At 43.4% G+C, this 16,323-nt stretch overlaps 1 protein-coding gene across 1 annotated transcript in view; it reads left to right on the top strand.

Moving 5' to 3' along the window:
• Positions 1–379: 379 nt before the first annotated feature.
• Positions 380–16,323, top strand: part of LOC124041155 (equilibrative nucleoside transporter 1-like) — a 69,568-nt gene continuing 53,624 nt past the window's right edge. The window contains exon 1 of the mRNA XM_046358395.1: positions 380–517. The gene's annotated coding sequence lies outside the window, so the exon portion shown is untranslated. The remainder of the gene's footprint in view (positions 518–16,323) is intronic.

Raw genomic sequence — 16,323 nt, 5'->3', positions numbered from 1 at the left:
AATTAATATTTTAATTTGTTACAACTTGCTACATTGTATCCACAGGGGTATTTCCATCCAATGTTTAGTGTGCTCTGGCTTTGTTTTCCCCATATTAGGATGTTTATCATTAGAATGAATAGTGTTCATAGTGTTCATGAATAAATGCCACATCAGTGTAATATAGGGGCTATAATAAAACTTCCAATATAAACTTTCCGTTATAAGCTAATCAAAGTCCACTACATGTTATGACCCAAATTCTTATAGTAAAATATTTAAATCCTGGATTTGTAAGAATTCAAAGTAAGAGGTGCTCTGCTTCAAGGAATTTGAATTTCCCCTAATGCTAATTTGCATGTGTCACCACCATCACCACTGCTTTCGGAATGAATGCAGCCCAGTTTACAAGTTTTGTCGTCAAATGAGTAGGCAACTGTAACGAATCTGTTGGGAAGATAGGAGAACACCCCACCAACTTTTTGTGGCGGAAATGGAGCGCGTTTGAATGTGACAGCATCACACCACTTCTGATCATGTAAGTACATCGTTTTACTCCTATAGCTAACTATGGAAATACCATTATTTACATGCGACAACAGTCTGCACATGGCAAAAGCTTTTATTGGGGAGACGATATGAGTCGAATCGTCATGATGTAGCCAAGCGTTCGTCAGCGAAATTTCTAATGGTGTTGATGCACAGGTTTTGGGATTAAATTGTTTTAACAAACGCGTTTACCAAACACCGTGCATGCATACTGCACAGAGTAGATCACAAATGCCAACTCGTTTATAGCTGAAGGTCGAATGGTCACAACATCGCACTGCGCTACCTCGAAATGACAGGTGCACCGTTACATTTGAAATATGTCATGCCATGCGTGTGCATGAGGCGAGGTGTTCGATTAGCCTATGTTACATGCGAGCAGGTCCAACATGTTCTTTGATATGTTTGTAACAACTATATGACCTTGCAACATTAGTAAGCCTATATTTTATTATTTCACATTTTGTGTGTGTGTGAGAGAGAGAGAGAGAGAGAGAGAGAGAGAGAGAGAGAGAGAGAGAGAGAGAGAGAGAGAGAGAGAGAGAGAGAGAGAGAGAGAGAGAGAGAGAGAGAGAGAGACATAATGTTTGGTCAGCTGTAGGATGTTGTGTTTATATGAACTATGCACAGTCCCAGTAGGCTACACAGCCTCATCCTATGTGTGGGGGGTCTCCCTGCACGACTTCTCAAAATATCCCCTATAGAATAGACATATCATAACATAGCAGCACAACTGTAAACGCACTCTCTCTTTTACAATGTGCTTCTGTGCTCAGATAAGCAATTGCTTATAGTCATCTGGAGTGAGATTGCATTCTCAGCTGTGTGGTGGCAGCAGTTCTGAGGAAAAGGGTCCTGCCCCTTTCAGGACAGTATAGTATCTTTTAATTAAGCTGCTCATTTAGAAATGTTCACCTGCAACATCCTTAATAACATAAAGGATTGCATCAACTATTGCAACAACACATCATCAGTAGGGTAAAACTAACCTGTCTCACAACGGTCTAATGCCTTTAATGTTACTTGCTCTGTGCCAATGGGAAGGTCATTTTTCAGACATGTCCTTAATAACTTTGTTGTTACATAATCATAACTCACAAATCATAATTCCAAAATCATACCATCATACCATCATACCACCAGCATTACCATTTTATATTACATTATACAGTGTCATAACACACATTACATTTAACCATTTAACCATATAGTTTTGCAACCTCAGGTGGCTTTTACTCAATGGCTTTTACTCAATTAAATCATTGTGGCCAAGGGGTTATTACAGGGTTTATAATTTCTGAGCCGCACTGACACAATCCTTTAATAACTCTAACTACATGTACATATTACCTCGATCATTAAGAGTATCTATACCGCTCTCCAACTCTCCTGCTGTCTCTAGAAAGTTGAAAACAGCAGGTCTGGGACAGGTAGCACGTCCAGTGGAACCCTGACCTGTTCACCGGACGTGCTACCTGTCCCAGACCTGCTGTTTTCAACTCTCTAGGACAAAAGGAGTGGTAGATATACACTTAATGATTGGCTATGAAAAGCCAACTGAGGTGCTAACTTGTTGCACCCTCGACAACTACTGTGATTATTATTATTTGACTATGCTGGTCATTTATGAACATTTGAACATCTTGGCCATGTTCTGTTATAATCTCCACCCGGCACAGCCAGAAGAGGACTGTCCACCCCTCTCTAGGTTTCTTCCTAGGTTTAGGCCTTTCTAGGGAGTTTTTCCTATCCACCGTGCTTCTACACCTGCATTGCTTGCTGTTTGGGGTTTTGGGCTGGGTTTCTGTACAGCACTTTGAGATATCAGCTGATGTAAGAAGAGCTATATAAATCAATTTGATTTGACTAACCCATGCCCCCGCACATTGACTCTGTTCCGGTACCCCCCTGTATATAGCCTCGCTATTGTTATTTTCCTGCTGCTTTTTAATTATTTGTTACTTTTATTTCTTACTTGTCACGCCCTGACCTTAGTATTCTTTGTTTTCTTTATTGTTTTGGTTAGGTCAGGGTGTGACATGGGTGATGTATGTGTTTTTGTACTGTCTAGGGGTTGTTGTACGTTTATGGGCTCGTTTACTATCTAGGTGTTTATGTATGTCTATGGTTATTGTCTATGTCTGTCTATTTGCCTGTGTCTGCACTAGTATTATCATAGCTTCATGTTCGGTTTGTTGTTTTGTATAGTTAAGTGTTCTTCGTCTTCATTAAAAGTATGTATTCATCTTACGCTGCGCCTTGGTCTTCTCACTACGACGAACGTGACATTACTTTTTTAAGGTATTTTCTGAACTGCATTGTTGGTTAAAGGCTTGTAAGTAAGCATTTCACTGTAAGGTTATATTATATTTGGCGCATGTGACAAATACAATTTGATTTGATCTGATCCCTGCCAGAGACAGAATACTTATTGGTGCAAAAGATCACACTTTGGGTTTGAAAGGTATAAGGAGTTCCAAAGAAGCCCAACAGGCATCCCTGGAACTCATGGCACATTAACATCAGGGTGCAGTAAGCTAGAGTCCTACTAACTAACCCTTTCCATGTGCAGCACAACAGCAGAGTATTAGCAAGGCTGTTAAGTCAACTCTGTGCCCGCTCTCACCCCCAGAGTCCATCCCAAGCCCCCACAGCTCCCAAATAAACAATACTCCACCAGCTCTGATCCGGCTGCTGTGAGCCAATATTTAGAGGCTGTGACTTTAAAGCAGGAGCTCCGACGAGATGTAACTTGCACAGTAATGTCAAGCTGCGGTTTGGCAGCCAGTACAATAATGTTGTCTCATTGCTGTGTGGAGCTTTTTGGGACAGCTCCCATGAATCAGAAGACACATTTCGATGGATGGAGGAAATCTGTAAGATCAAAGCTGTATCAAATGGTTCCAAAGTACGCAATCTCATATTTACCACTGATATGTGCTGGTTTGGGTCTCTCAGGTCCAATCTGATCGAAAGAAAAGTCATACCTCAAGAGATGGAAATTGAGAAGGAAGTGCATCATATACTGTAGACCTTAGCCAAGTACATTCCTGAGACAATAACGACCCAGACCATAAGACCCATTTTGCAGTTTCTTCGGCGACGTCATCTACAAAATTGCTTCCAACACTCTACTCAGCAAACTGGATGCAGTTTATCACAGTGCCATCCGTTTTGTCACTAAAGCACCTTATACTACCCACCAGTGCGACTTGTATGCTCTAGTCGGCTGGCCCTCGCTACATATTCGTCGCCAGACCCACTGGCTTCAGGTCATCTACAAGGCCATGCTAGGCAAAGCTCCTCCTTATCTCAGCTCACTGGTCACGATGGCAACACCCATCCGTAGCACGCGCTCCAGCAGGTGTATCTCATTGATCATCCCTAAAGCCAACACCTCATCCGGCCGCCTTTCGTTCCAGTACTCTGCTGCCTGTGACTGGAACGAATTGCAAAAATCGCTGAAGTTGGAGACTTTTATCTCCCTCACCAACTTCAAACATCAGCTAGCTGAGCAGCTAACCGATCGCTGCAGCTGTACATAATCTATTGGTAAATAGCACACCCATTTTCACCTACCTCATCCCCACAGTTTTTATTTATTTACCTTTCTGCTCTTTTGCACACCAATATCTCTACCTGTACATGATCATCTGATCATTTATCACTCCAGTGTTAATCTGCAATATTGTAATTATTCGCCTACCTCCTCATGCCTTTTGCACACATTGTATATAGACTCCCCTTTTTTCTCTGTGTTATTGACTTGTTAATTGTTTACTCCATGTGTAACTCTGTGTTGTCTGTTCACACTGCTATGCTTTATCTTGGCCAGGTCGCAGTTGCAAATGAGAACCTGTTCTCAACTAGCCTACCTGGTTAAATAAAGGTGAAAAAAATAAATAAATAAATGACCATGCCAAGAATTTAGTGCACAAACTCAGAACTTATACATTCACTTGTTTTCCTGAAACTGGCTAAAACGACAAAAGGGAGGTCCAAATTAGAGTTAAATATATTCCCTGTATTTTACAAATGTTCCAACCCGAGAAAAAAAACACTTTTCTCCCCAGTAACCCAGTACTTCCTGCCCAAACTGGAAGTGTCATCATAAAGCATATAAATGCCTGGATTTGATTAGGGCAATGATCGGCATGAAAATTCAACCCTGATGCTACCTGAGCCTGATGAGCCCTACATTAAAGACATTATATGAACCCTACATTAAAGATATTTTATGAGCCCTACATTAAATACTTTTTATGATCCCAAGCCAAAAACAGCCCAAAATGATCTTAGCGAAGATTGAACGGTTATAGGTGTGATTAAATAACTGCTATGGTCAACCGCCATCGCACGTTCCCTTTTCTTTCAAACTCCCTGTGAGTTCTATTGGCTAATGTATGTAACAGTCAGCAATCAAGAGATTGCATCACTCGTCCAATAGTCTATTAGTATAAGAAACAATAAAAAAAAAATTTCCAGCAAGCTAATCTCGTCTAGCTTTTCCTGGGACTCCAAGAGCTAAGGAGCGCTTTTTAAGGAGAGAGGCCAGTAGAGTGCAGGTGTGTAATACGCAAGAGACAGAGGCTAAAAGTTAGAAGCTTATGCATAACCCATTATTCATGAACTAAATATAAGGCTAGTAGGCCTAATAAATACAATGTATAACCTGAAAGAGGTAGGCTAGGATATACAGTTGAAGTCGGAAGTTTACATACACCTTAGCCAAATACATTTAAACTCAGTTTTTCACAATTCTTGACATTTAATCCGAGTAAAAATTCCCTGTCTTAGGTCAGTTAGGATCATCACTTTATTTTAAGAATGTGAAATGTCAGAATAATAGTAGAGAGTGATTTATTTCAGCTTTTATTTCTTTCATCGCAGTGGGTCAGAAGTTTACATGCACTCAATTAGTATATGGTAGCATTGCCTTTAAATTGTTTAAATTGGATCAAACGTTTCGGGTAGCCTTCCACAAGCTTCTCACAATAAGTTGGGTTCCAGTCACAGGCAGCAGAGAACTGGAAGGAAAGGCGGCCAAATGAGCTATTGGCTTTAGGGATGGTCGGTGAGATACACCTGCTGGAGCGGGTGGGTGTTGCCCTCATGACCAGTGAGCTGAGATAAGGTGGAGCTTTACCTAGCATGGACTTGTAGATGACCTGGAGCCAGTGGGTCTGGCGACGAATATGTAGCGAGGGCCAGCCGACTAGAGCATACAGGTCGCAATGGTGGGTGGTATAAGGTGCTTTTGTAACAAAGCGGATGGCACTGTGATAAACTGCATCCAGTTTGCTGAGTAGAGTATTGGAAACCATTTTGTAGATGACATCGCCTAAATCGAGGATCGGTAGGAGAGTCAGTTTTACTAGGGTAAGTTTGGCGGCGTGAGTGAAGGAGGCTTTGTTGCGAAATATAAAGCAGATTCTAGATTTGATTTTGGATTGGGGATGTTTGATATGAGTCTGGAAGGAGAGTTTACAGTCTAGCCAGACACCTAGGTACTTATAGATGTCCACATATTCTAGGTCGGAACCATCCAGGGTGGTGATGCTAATCGGGCATGTGGGTGCAGGCAGCGAACGGTTGAAAAGCATGCATTTGGTTTTACTAGCGTTTAAGAACAGTTGGAGGCCACGGAAGGAGTGTTGTATGGCATTGAAGCTCGTTTGGAGGTTAGATAGCACAGTGTCCAAGGAAGGGCCAGAAGTATACAGAATGGTGTCGTCTGCGTATAGGTGGATCAGGGAATCGCCCGCAGCAAGAGCAACATCATTGATATATACAGAGAAAACAGTCGGCCCGAGAATTGAACTCTGTGGCACCCCCATAGAGACAGCCAGAGGACCGGACAACATGCCCTTCGATTTGACACACTGAACTCTGTCTGCAAAGTAGTTGGAGAACCAGGCAAGGCAGTCATTAGAAAAACCGAGGCTACTGTGTCTGCCGATAAGAATATGGTGATTGACAGAGTCTAAAGCCTTGGCCAGGTCGATGAAGACGGCTGCACAGTGCTGTCTTTTATTGATGGCGGAGGTGCACCCGTGACCGGCTCGGAAACCAGATTGCACAGCGGAGAAGGTACGGTGGGATTCGAGATGGTCAGTGATCTGTTTGTTGACTTGGCTTTCGAAGACCTTAGATAGGCAGGGCAGGATGGATATAGGTCTGTAACACTGTTATGGACCAGTGGCTTCTTCCTTGCTGAGCGGCCTTTCAGGTTATGTCAATATAGGACTTGTTTTACTGTGGCTATAGATACCTTTGTACCTGTTTCCTCCAGCATCTTCACAAGGTCCTTTGCTGTTGTTCTGGGATTGATTTGCACTTCTCGCACCAAAGTATGTTCATCTCTAGGAGACAGAACACATCTCCTTCCTGAGTGGTATGATGGCTGTGTGGTCCCATGGTGTTTATACTTGCGTACTATTGTTTGTACAGGTGAACGTGGTACCTTCAGGCATTTGTAAATTGCTCCCAAGGATGAACCAGACTTGTGGAGGTCTACACTCTTTTTTCTGAGGTCTTGGCTGATTTCTTTTGATTTTCCCATGATGTCAAGCAAAGAGGCACTGAGTTTTAAGGTAGGCCTTGAAATACATCCACATGTACACCTCCAATTGACTCAAATGATGTCAATTCGCCTATCAGAAGCTTCTAAAGCCATGACATCATTTTCTGGAATTTTCCAAGCTGTTTAAAGGCACAGTCAACTTAGTGTATGTAAACTTCTGACCCACTGGAATTGTGATCCAATGAATTATAAGTGAAAAAATCTGCCTGTTAACAATTGTTGAAAAATGTATTGTGTCGTGCACAATGTAGATTTCCTAACCGACTTGTCAAAACTATAGTTTGTTAAGAAGAAATGTGTGGATTGGTTGAAAAACGAGTTTTAATGACTCCAACCTAAGTGTATGTGAACTTACGACATCAACTGTATGTTTCCCGCAAGAGAGTGACGGTTAATGTCATTGGATGTTAATTATTTGACTAGGCTACCTGTATTTGACATTGTGTTGTTATTCGCTGAACACTAGATGGTTTCATTTTAATTTTGGCAGTGAAATGGGGCTACTCAGGCGAGCAAAAAAACTCATCCAAATGTATGGCCCTTTGGAAAATATAAATGGACTGTGTAACGTCGTTCTTCGTTTGTAGAAAGAGAGTCGGACCGAAATGCAGCGTGGTGGTTACTCATGTCTTTAATGAAGGAAGAGCGATACATGAAATAACTATACAAAATGCAAAACAACAAAACGGAACGTGAAACCTATTACAGCCTATCTGGTGAACACTACACAGAGACAGGAACAATCACCCACGAAATACAAAACGAAACTCAGGCTACCTAAATACGGTTCCCAATCAGAGACAACGAGAATCATCTGACTCTGATTGAGAACCGCCTCAGGCAGCCAAGCCTATACAACACCACTAATCAGCCGCGATCCCAAATACTACAAACCCCAATACGAAAATACAATAACATAAACCCATGTCACACCCTGGCCTGACCAAATAATATAACGAAAACTGTAGATTGAACGAAATGTAGATTAGCCAGGACACGGTTACACAACACAGCGCAGCAGAACTACCTGAGAGGTGTCAGGGAGGACCAGGGAGTTGAGAAAATAATCATCTGCAAGAATGTAAATCTCCACAGAAATCCTCTATGCAGTCAAGACATTTGGTCTGAAAACAAGATTAAATCCATGAAAGTATTTTGACTTAAGGCATGGAATGTACTCATTAGCTTCCCATTAAGAAAATAAGCTTGGGGTTGTTTTCAGGGCTTAATAAAGCATTGGGGATGTTTTCAGGTCTTCATAAAGCCGGTGAGACTTCAAGATAGCAAAATACACAGACTGCACAGGCTGAGCCTGGTTTTAAGGTCTGGAGATTAATACAATCTGCTATTGATTGTCTTTGAAGGCTAGAGCTTGTGACATTCACATACCAGGTCTCAAGCATGGATTACACTTGAGGCTCATGCCATTTCCACGGAGTTGGGTATGGCTGTGTCACGCCCTGGTTTTAGTATTCTGTGTTTTCTTTATTATTTTGGTTAGGCCAAGGTGTGACATGGGTTTATTTAGTGGTGTGTTTTTGTATTGGGTTTTTAGTAGGTTTTGGGATTGTGGCTTAGTAGGGTTGTCTAGAAAAGTCTATGGTTGCCTGAGGCGGTTCTCAATCAGAGGCAGGTGATTATCGTTGTCTCTGATTGGGAACCATATTTAGGCAGCCATATTCTTTGAGTGTTTGGTGGGTGATTGTTCCTGTCTCTGTGTTTGTTGTCAGCAGATAGGCTGTATAGGTTTTCACGTTACTTTTGTTGTTTTTGTATTGTTCTTTTTTTATCGTTATTAAACATGTATGAAAATGACCACGCTGCATTTTGGTCCGACTCTCCTTCGACGGAAGAAAACCGTAACAGGCTGCCTTTTCCTGTTACGCTCCTTGCCTATGGAATAGCCTGCGGGCTAAACTTAAACTTGAGACTCTTGTCCCTCTGTTGCCCATTTTAAATATTTATTGGAGCATTTTTATTTTTGTGTTGCTTGTAACTGTTTCGTGTAATGCAAGTTATTGTGCTATTAGGGGAATAACCTGTTAGGGGAATAACTTGTGTGTAAATGTAATAATCTGCTGCTGTAGTTTTTTTGTGTGTTATCTGTGATCGTTTTATTTGTCTTGTGTAGTTTCTTAAGCATTGTACTTAAACTGTATGTGTAAACATGTATACGCAGGGCCCAGCTGTAAAAGAGACCTCTGTCTCAGTCTGTGTTCCTTGTTGACATAAAGGTATAATGTCAAGAGAATTATGTTCTCAATGTTCATAACCCAATTCAATTATACTACTCAGTCAGCGACCTACAATTTGTAAGATACTGGTCGAATGAAACAGACGGAGGCCCAGCTAAAATAGTCAAAAAGGTTTATTCACGGGAACATTCTAAAGTCAAGAATACAAAACAATTCATTTTATACTGGCTTCTCACGCACACACATTCACGCTAACATTAGCACACAATGTCCTGCTACGCACACACACATTCACACCAACCAGCCGATAGAGATTAGGGAGACCTTGGCCTTGAGACGTACTCCCCGTTCTCTCCCAAATCTCTATTCAGGTCAGCACCGAGCTCAGACTTATTGATTATGATTTTATATATTCTAATCCGTTCCATACAATTACATGTTTCAGGGCGGAATATTCTAATCATTCAATTAACAGATAAATCCAATTAACAATCCACCCTTAATGACTAAATAATACACACTGATACATCAATTGATGTACAAGAATAATCCAGACCAATACATTGCTTATCATATCCTGCCATATGTTACACAATCTATTGCAAGCCCAACGGTTTCTCCCCTCTCTGGGTGGGGAGACCTTCTTCCCTGTTATCAGATTCACAGTGGTCATAAGTTGTCTGCCACGGTTCCTTGTCTGCTATGATCCAAACCCATTTCCATATGTTATACTGTAACAGGGTGGAATACTGTTAATTATTGCTTAACTCCAAAAAATTACACATCTATTTTTATTAATATTGTCAATGTTACTCAAAATCAATCTCACAAAACCAATATGTGTATTTTCATTCCTTATCCATCAATGACTGTTATATGCCTACATTAGGTATCCTACCACTTCTTGTTAGGGTTTTTATTACAATCTTCATAAAAAACAGTCTTAACCCTCAAAAAATAGTCTCATGCAACATTGGCTCCTCGTAGTTAAAAGAAACGGAGCCATCTCCTAGGCCTGGAGGCCTGTATTTGTCATTACACTGGCCGGAGCTCGAAATCGGTCCGTACCTCACCATCTGTTGAATCATTGACCTCTCCAGAGTCCTGGTAATCAAACCTTTCACACAGAGGACCAAACAACATCCACACAGAACCAAGACACTCATACATGTGAAAGTTGCCCACAACACAGTGATTATGACATTTTTCCATTTCCCAAACACACTATTGTCAGGAGAATTTTGTTCTCAATGTTCATAACCCAATTTAATTATATTACTCTCAGCCTGAAACCCAGAATTTGTAGGAAACTGGTTGAAATTAATCATGCGGAGGCCCAGCAGCAATAGTCAAATGTTTATTCACGGGAACTTTCTCCCTATCATTTCCGGTACATTGGTCTATATACCTCCACATTTCATCATAAATGTCCCGCCTCCTCTCAGATAAAATGGCAATATAGTTCACAAGCCTTCTCACATTGTCTGCCACCTGTTAAACAATCTACTACAAACCCAAGGTCTCTCCCCTCCCTGGGTGGGGACAGAATGTCCTGTAAGGAACACAGTATTCCAGCCGGTCTGACGATAGCTCCATTAGTTTCTAACAAGGAACGGAAAGTCCTTGTTCTAATTCTTGACTAAAACTACACACATTATATTCAGTATTGTGATTATAATAAGATTCATACATTCATACAGTAACAGAGTAGTATTCTGTTTAGTTATAGTTCTAAGTTAAATGTATACATAATTTAGTCATTATTCATAAAAATCCCACCACAACTATCAAACCAATTTGTTAGAGCTGGCCTGCTCGCCTCCCTACCACTGAGGAAGTACAGCTCCCGCTCAGCCCAGTCAAAACTGTTCGCTGCTCTGGCCCCCCAATGGTGGAACAAACTCCCTCACGACGCCAGGACAGCGGAGTCAATCACCACCTTCCGGAGACACCTGAAACCCCACCTCTTTAAGGAATACCTAGGATAGGATAAGTAATCCCTCTCACCCCCCCCTTTAAGATTTAGATGCACTATTGTAAAGTGACTGTTCCACTGGATGTCATAGGTGAATGCACCAATTTGTAAGTCGCTCTGGATAAGAGCGTCTGCTAAATGACTTAAATGTAAATGTAAATGTAGAGCATTATCTACCCCAGAGTTTACATTTTTACATTTACATTTAAGTCATTTAGCAGACGCTCTTATCCAGAGCGACTTACAAATTGGTGCATTCACCTTATGACATCCAGTGGAACAGCCACTTTACAATAGTGCATCTAAATATTTTAAGGGGGGGAGGGGGGGGTGAGAAGGATTACTTTATCCTATCCTAGGTATTCCTTAAAGAGGTGGGGTTTCAGGTGTCTCCGGAAGTTTGTTCCACCATTGGGGAGCCAGAGCAGCGAACAGTTTTGACTGGGCTGAGCGGGAACTGTACTTCCTCAGTGGTAGGGAGGCGAGCAGGCCAGAGGTGGATGAACGCAGTGCCCTTATTTGGGTGTAGGGCCTGATCAGAGCCTGGAGGTACTGAGGTGCCGTTCCCCTCACAGCTCCGTAGGCAAGCACCATGGTCTTGTAGCGGATGCGAGCTTCAACTGGAAGCCAGTGAAGAGAGCGGAGGAGCGGGGTGACGTGAGAGAACTTGAGAAGGTTGAACACTAGACGGGCTGCGGCGTTCTGGATGAGTTGTAGGGGTTTAATGGCACAGGCAGGGAGCCCAGCCAACAGCAAGTTGCAGTAATCCAGACGGGAGATGACAAGTGCCTGGATTAGGACGTGCACCGCTTCCTGTGTGAGGCAGGGTCGTACTCTGCGGATGTTGTAGAGCATGAACCTACAGGAACGGGCCACCGCCTTGATGTTAGTTGAGAACGACAGGGTGTTGTCCAGGATCACGCCAAGGTTCTTAGCGCTCTGGGAGGAGGACACAATGGAGTTGTCAACCGTGATGGCGAGATCATGGAACGGGCAGTCCTTCACCGGGAGGAAGAGCAGCTCCGTCTTGCCGAAGTTCAGCTTGAGGTGGTGATCCGTCATCCACACTGATATGTCTGCCAGACATGCAGAGATGCGATTCGCCACCTGGTCATCAGAAGGGGGAAAGGAGAAGATTAATTGTGTGTCGTCTGCATAGCAATGATAGGAGAGACCATGTGAGGTTATGACAGAGCCAAGTGACTTGGTGTATAGCGAGAATAGGAGAGGGTCTAGAACAGAGCCCTGGGGGACACCAGTGGTGAGAGCGCGTGGTGAGGAGACAGATTCTCGCCACGCCACCTGGTAGGAGCGACCTGTCAGGTAGGACGCAATCCAAGCGTGGGCCGCGCCGGAGATGCCCAACTCGGAGAGGGTGGAGAGGAGGATCTGATGGTTCACAGTATCGAAGGCAGCCGATAGGTCTAGAAGGATGAGAGCAGAGGAGAGAGAGTTAGCTTTAGCGGTGCGGAGCGCCTCCGTGATACAGAGAAGAGCAGTCTCAGTTGAATGACTAGTCTTGAAACCTGACTGATTTGGATCAAGAAGGTCATTCTGAGAGAGATAGCGGGAGAGCTGACCAAGGACGGCACGTTCAAGAGTTTTGGAGAAAAAAGAAAGAAGGGATACTGGTCTGTAGTTGTTGACATCGGAGGGATCGAGTGTAGGTTTTTTCAGAAGGGGTGCAACTCTCGCTCTCTTGAAGACGGAAGGGACGTAGCCAGCGGTCAGGGATAAGTTGATGAGCGAGGTGAGGTAAGGGAGAAGGTCTCCGGAAATGGTCTGGAGAAGAGAGGAGGGGATAGGGTCGAGCGGGCAGGTTGTTGGGCGGCCAGCCGTCACAAGACGCAAGATTTCATCTGGAGAGAGAGGGGAGAAAGAGGTCAGAGCACAGGGTAGGGCAGTGTGAACAGAACCAGCGGTGTCGTTTGACTTAGCAAACGAGGATCGGATGTCGTCGACCTTCTTTTCAAAATGGTTGACGAAGTCATCTGCAGAGAGGGAGGAGGGGGGGGAGGGGGAGGAGGATTCAGGAGGGAGGAGAAGGTGGCAAAGAGCTTCCTAGGGTTAGAGGCAGATGCTTGGAATTTAGAGTGGTAGAAAGTGGCTTTAGCAGCAGAGACAGAGGAGGAAAATGTAGAGAGGAGGGAGTGAAAGGATGCCAGGTCCGCAGGGAGGCGAGTTTTCCTCCATTTCCGCTCGGCTGCCCGGAGCCCTGTTCTGTGAGCTCGCAATGAGTCGTCAAGCCACGGAGCGGGAGGGGAGGACCGAGCCGGCCTGGAAGATAGGGGACATAGAGAGTCAAAGGATGCAGAAAGGGAGGAGAGGAGGGTTGAGGAGGCAGAATCAGGAGATAGGTTGGAGAAGGTTTGAGCAGAGGGAAGAGATGATAGGATGGAAGAGGAGAGAGTAGCGGGGGAGAGAGAGCGAAGGTTGGGACGGTGCGATACCATCCGAGTAGGGGCAGTGTGGGAAGTGTTGGATGAGAGCGAGAGGGAAAAGGATACAAGGTAGTGGTCGGAGACTTGGAGGGAGTTGCAATGAGGTTAGTGGAAAAACAGCATCTAGTAAAGATGAGGTCGAGCGTATTGCCTGCCTTGTGAGTAGGGGGAAGGTGAGAGGGTGAGGTCAAAAGAGGAGAGGAGTGGAAAGAAGGAGGCAGAGAGGAATGAGTCAAAGGTAGACGTGGGGAGGTTAAAGTCGCCCAGAACTGTGAGAGGTGAGCCGTCCTCAGGAAAGGAGCTTATCAAGGCATCAAGCTCATTGATGAACTCTCCGAGGGGACCTGGAGGGAGATAAATGATAAGGATGTTAAGCTTGAAAGGGCTGGTAACTGTGACAGCATGAAATTCAAAGGAGGCGATAGACAAATGGGTAAGGGGAGAAAGAGAGAATGACCACTTGGGAGAGATAAGGATCCCGATGCCACCACCCCGCTGACCAGAAGCTCTCGGGGTGTGCGAGAACACGTGGGCGGACGAAGAGAGAGCAGTAGGAGTAGCAGTGTTATCTGTGGTGATCCATGTTTCTGTCAGTGCCAAGAAGTCGAGGGACTGGAGGGAGGCATAGGCTGAGATGAACTCTGCCTTGTTGGCTGCAGATCGGCAGTTCCAGAGGCTACCGGAGACCTGGAACTCCACGTGGGTCGTGCGCGCTGGGACCACCAGATTAGGGTGGCAGCGGCCACGCGGTGTGGAGCGTTTGTATGGTCTGTGCAGAGAGGAGAGAACAGGGATAGACAGACACATAGTTGACAGGCTACAGAAGAGACTACGCTAATGCAAGGAGATTGGAATGACAAGTGGACTACACGTCTCAAATGTTCAGAAAGTTAAGCTTACGTAGCAAGAATCTTATTGACTAAAATGATTAAAATGATACAGTACTGCTGAAGTAGGCTAGCTGGCAGTGGCTGCGTTGTTGACTTTGTAGGCTAGCTGGCAGTGGCTGCGTTGTTGACACTACACTAATCAAGTCGTTCTGTTGAGTGTAATAGTTTCTACAGTGCTGCTATTCGGGGGCTAGCTGGCTAGCTAGCAGTGTTGATTACGTTACGTTGCGTTAAAAGAACGACAATAGCTGGCTAGCTAACCTAGAAAATCGCTCTAGACTACACAATTATCTTTGATACACAGACGGCTATGTAGCTAGCTATGTAGCTAGCTACGATCAAACAAATCAAACCGTTGTGCTGTAATGAAATGAAATGAAAAATGTGATACTACCTGTGGAGCGAGCGGAATGCGACCGGGTTGTTGAGTGCGGAAGTTCTATTCAGTAGACGTTGGCTAGCTGTTGGCTAGCTAGCAGTGTCTCCTACGTTAAGGACGACAAATAGCTGGCTAGCTAACCTCGGTAAATTAAGATAATCACTCTAAGACTACACGCTCTAAACTACACAATTATCTTGGATACGAAGACAGCAAAGACAACTATGTAGCTAGCTAACACTACACTAATCAAGTCGTTCAGTTGAGTGTAATAGTTTCTACAGTTCTGCTATTCGGTAGACGGTGGACGTATGCTAGCTGGCTAGCTGCTGGGCAGATAGCAGTGTAGACTACGTTGCAATAGAAGTGCTGACTGTTTCACTTTGTTGTCCTCTTTCTTTTCCTTTTTCTTCTGTCCTTCTTTTGTCCTTATTTTGTATTCCTTTCTTCTGTTAACTAGATATTTTTTGTTGTTATTCTTTGTAAGCTAGCTAGCTTCTTCCAGGAGAGTCCCTAGCAACTGCTTAGCAACAAGTAAACAATTCTGCTAGCAATTCAGCTAGCTAAGATAACTGTACAATTTTATGAAAAATAGTTAATTTTTCAAAAGCCTGTCTTTTTTGGTTTGTTCCTTGTTTTGTCTTCTATTGAGTCTTGCAGTTTTCTCTTGATTTTTTTTATGTACTTCACTCTAAAAAAACATTTAAATCTCAATATATACAGGAGCTCATTTTTCAGCAGCTGCTCAATTTAGAACTCCGGAACAGGGAGTTCACTGCCAATTCGTGAGCTAATGTGGTTAAACCAGCCAGGGCCTTGGTCACTGATCTATGTGTTATCGGGATGAAAGTACAACATTCTGCTCCGAATATCACACACACACCACCCTTTTCCGCCAGTAACATGATGGAATTTTTGGTTACTACGTGATACCATATGTGTTATATGTGGAATATGTCAAGGGGTATGAATACTTTCTGAAAGCACTGACTGCGCATCTAATTTTCACATCTCCATCTGACTTTTGGGGGTCACCTTGTTTTTTTATTGTATAGATTCTTTGTTTTTAAATTAGTTGCAGGGTTTTAAAACAGCCTGTCACTCCAATATCGTTGCTTTAAATCAGTGCGCACACAAACACTCTCTTAGTCTTTCTCTCTCTCTCTCCATCAATTAAATGAAAATTGCATCCAAAATAGATAATCCTGTTCAAGATTGATACATTATTTACACTGTACAACAATGTAAACGCAACATCCAACAATGTGAAAGATTTTACTGAGATACAATTCATATAAGGAATTCAGTCCAAAGAAATAAATTCATTAAGCC

Source organism: Oncorhynchus gorbuscha, linkage group LG08, assembly GCF_021184085.1.
Source record: "Oncorhynchus gorbuscha isolate QuinsamMale2020 ecotype Even-year linkage group LG08, OgorEven_v1.0, whole genome shotgun sequence".
Taxonomy (NCBI): domain Eukaryota; kingdom Metazoa; phylum Chordata; class Actinopteri; order Salmoniformes; family Salmonidae; genus Oncorhynchus; species Oncorhynchus gorbuscha.
The sequence above is the reverse complement of the archived record's forward strand: the minus strand, read 5'-3'. Positions and strand labels throughout refer to the sequence as shown.